This window comes from Sinocyclocheilus anshuiensis, unplaced genomic scaffold (genome assembly GCF_001515605.1).
Source record: "Sinocyclocheilus anshuiensis isolate Anshui unplaced genomic scaffold, SAMN03320099.WGS_v1.1 scaffold385, whole genome shotgun sequence".
Classification (NCBI taxonomy): domain Eukaryota; kingdom Metazoa; phylum Chordata; class Actinopteri; order Cypriniformes; family Cyprinidae; genus Sinocyclocheilus; species Sinocyclocheilus anshuiensis.
Genome location: NW_015539876.1, coordinates 1,841,481 through 1,845,007, shown reverse-complemented (window position 1 = coordinate 1,845,007; position 3,527 = coordinate 1,841,481). Strand labels below are relative to the sequence as shown.

At 36.4% G+C, this 3,527-nt stretch overlaps 1 protein-coding gene across 1 annotated transcript in view; it reads right to left on the bottom strand.

The window, feature by feature from the left end:
* Window positions 1–3,527, bottom strand: part of LOC107685318 (regulator of G-protein signaling 8) — a 17,657-nt gene that overhangs the window by 13,196 nt on the left and 934 nt on the right. The gene's annotated exons all lie outside the window — the stretch shown is intronic.

Below are 3,527 nucleotides of genomic sequence, written 5' to 3'. Positions count from 1 at the left end.
AGCGGTTCTCCGCGCCTCCTAACTGGTGCACTTCTTCAGTGAAATAAAGGTTTGTATATGTTTTATTCCATCTATAAAGTCTTTACTGTGCTGTAAATTGATAAAATTATATTAGATTAAATTAGATCTGCTTTTTATACACTTATTTTGAAGGAAAATGTGTATAATGGAACGGTAAAATAAGAACACTACACTCATATTGAAAAAATATGAAATTTGACGAAATATTTAACAAACAAATGTTATTTTAATATAATTAATATACTGTTATAGTTTTTTTTTTTTTTTGAATGTTGGATTAGATTTTATTTTTATATATTTTTAAATACATTTTTTATTAGTTTTAGTTATTTTAGTACTCAACTTAAACCTAATGTTGCAACTAACTGAAATAACGTATTTAAAAAATATATATATTTTCTTTCAAGTAACAAAAATGTGTTTTATGGTTTTAGTTTTAGGTTACGCTTACACAACAACATTGTACTAAAAATGGAAAAGTTTTTCCTATGCGTTTTTGAAAAGTTTCACATAGCCTAAAAACGATAATGTTGTCAAAACGATACCTGTTTACATGTATACACGAAAGTGGCTAAAAAAATACTGCATTAATATGTCAGGCGACCACCACCATGGGCAAGACCAAAGAGCTGTCAAAGGATGTCAGAGACAAGATTGTAGATCTGCACAAGGCTTGAATGGGCTACAAGACCATCAGCAAGAAGCTTGGTGAGAAGGAGACATCTGTTGGTGTGATTTATTCGGAAATGGAAGAAATACAAAACAACCATCAATTGGCATTGGTCTGGAGCTCCGTGCAAGATCTCACCTCATGGGGTAAGGATGTTTCATACTGTCTGAGTAGGTACTTCATTTGAATTTGAATTTACTTCATGACCGTTAAAAAAGTATGTTCTACATAGTATGAATATGGGTAGTTTGAATGAAATTCGGACGTACTACATCCTCTATGTTGTTACTGTCACATGTCCTACCAGCGTCAGTTGCGTCGCTTCACTGCCTTTCATAAATCCTCTCCCGTGGCCTCATGGGATAGTAAAGTGTCCATGAGACCAAAATTGAGCTCTTTGGCATTAACTCGACTCGCCGTGTTTGGAGGGAGAGAAGTGCTGACTATGACCCCAAGAACACCATCCCTACAGTCAAGCACGGAGGTGGAAACATTATTCTTTGGGGCTGTTTTTCTGCTAAGGGTACAGGACGACTTCGCTGTATTTAGGGGAAAATGGACGGGGCCATGTATTGTAAAATCTTGGACGAGAACCTCCTTCCCTCAGCCAGAACACTGAAGATGGGTCATGGATGGGTCCTCCAGCATGACAATGACCCGAAACATACTGCCAAGGCAACAAAGGAGTGGCTCAAGAAGAAGCACATTAAGGTGATGGAGTGGCCTCTACTCTAAAAAACGGTGGGTTGAGACCGCTGGGTAAGGACGTTGGGTTGTTTTAACCCAATTTTGGGTTGAAAATTGGTCTTGATCAATAACCCAGCGGTGCGTGTTAATTCGTTATCTCCTTATTCGCGGTTAAATTGAATGTAGTTTCCTAAAGGAAACGCCGTTATGTAATAAAGACTAGCCTAAGTATTTTGAGGCTGATGAAGTGATAATTGTTAAAAGTAATGTTTTGCATGTTATATTTCAGACATGTTGAGCTTTGTATCTTCATTGTGCCCGCGCCGGGAGTTAATGACACAACCCTGCTTGTGTGAGGAGGCGATTTTCTCAGCTTCTTCAGAAGAGAGGGAAAGACGGTTAAGGCAAGTAAAGTTCATAATTCCATTAGATTTATAGGTTTAAGGTCTAGCTCGATTTGGGTTCATTTTAGCCTAGCAGTGTAGTAATTTTAAACCATAAAAAAGCAACCCAGCATGCTGGGCCAAACATAGTAACCCAACTTGTTGGGTTAAAACAACCCAGTGCTGGGTTTGTCCCTTTTTGACCCAGCGCTGGGTTGCCAAAATAACCTTAATTGGGTTGTTTTTAACCCAGCCGTTTTTAGAGTGTAGCCAGTCTCCAGACCTCAATCCTATAGAAAATCTGTGGAGGGAGCTGAAACTTCAAGTTGCCAAATGACAGCCAAGAAACCTTACGGATTTAGAGAGGATCTCCAGAATTCTTGCTGGTTGGTAGGGGATCAAATACTTATTTCACTCACTGAAATGCAAATCAATTTCTAACCTTTGTATAATGTGTTTTTTTTTTCTGGATTTTTTGGTTGATATTCTGTCTCTATATGTTAAAATAAACCTATCATAAAAATGACAGACCCTTCATTTCTTTGTAAGTGGGCAAACTTACAAAATCAGCAGGGGATCAAATAAATATTTTCCCCACTGTAGTAGGGAAGTATGAGATTTTGGACGCAGAGTATGTGCCTGCACACACACTTAATACTTAGAACACGTAATACACATGATCATGTCGTCACTGTTTTCAAGTTTTTGTAGTTTATATGAAGATAAAGGTATAATTTTCAAAAACTTTGAAACCCATTTTCAAAAGTTAGCCTTTTCAGGTTGCCAAAATGCTGTTGTCATGTAAATGAATGGCCAAAATGCATAAAAAGTTGAAAACAGTGTCGCGTAAACGCCCCCTAGTTAACAATAATAACCTTGCCTTAAATGACCCTGACAGGTGTTCAAATTCTGTGGAAATCTGCTTTTTTTCTGCATGCAGATTTAATGTGGGTGTACAGATAAGTAATTCATGCACAATCAATTATGAATTAATACAATTGATCAAAAATAATACAGATAATTAATTAAAAAGAAAAATATTTGAGCATTCTATAATTTATAATGTTATATTATCAATAAAGTAATGCCAAAATGTCACTGATGTGCATTATTACTGTGCAAAGTGTTACTCATTCCTTAAGTGTTTTTGATAATAAAACTATAAAATTACACATCACATCATAATAAACTATAAAATAAAATTACATATCACACATAAAATTATGAGTCTCTTACATTTTTATGTGCATTGTGCTTCCAATTTCATTTTAACTAATGTTAAGATGCTGTGCATTATTCACCATTTCAAAGTTATAATCATAACATCTGTGCGAAAGTGCCTTTAAAAAAGGATTCTGTACAGCAAAATAAAACGTATCTCCAGTGTGTCTCAAAAAGAGCAGTGGGTGGTGAGTGTGGGTGTTTCAAAGTCTCTCCTCATCTCTGTCACTTCCCCTTGCTGACATTTACAAACCTACAAAGCCCTCACAGTTACTGCTGGAGAGATGGATTAGCTGCCAAATCCCTTCAACAAACACACAGTTTTCATTGTGCATGTCAGAAAAAAATGTGTAGTTTACAGTTACAACGTAAATGATATCATGTACATTAGGGCTGCACGATTAATCGAATGCGATTGTCATGCGCATTTTGTTAGTAAAGCCGGTTCTGTAATCAACAGGAAATCATCGTCACGTGCTTTCAGATGGAGCAGAATTTACTACACATAGCCGTAGTTCACTGACAAGTTACGCAAAAAAAATCGC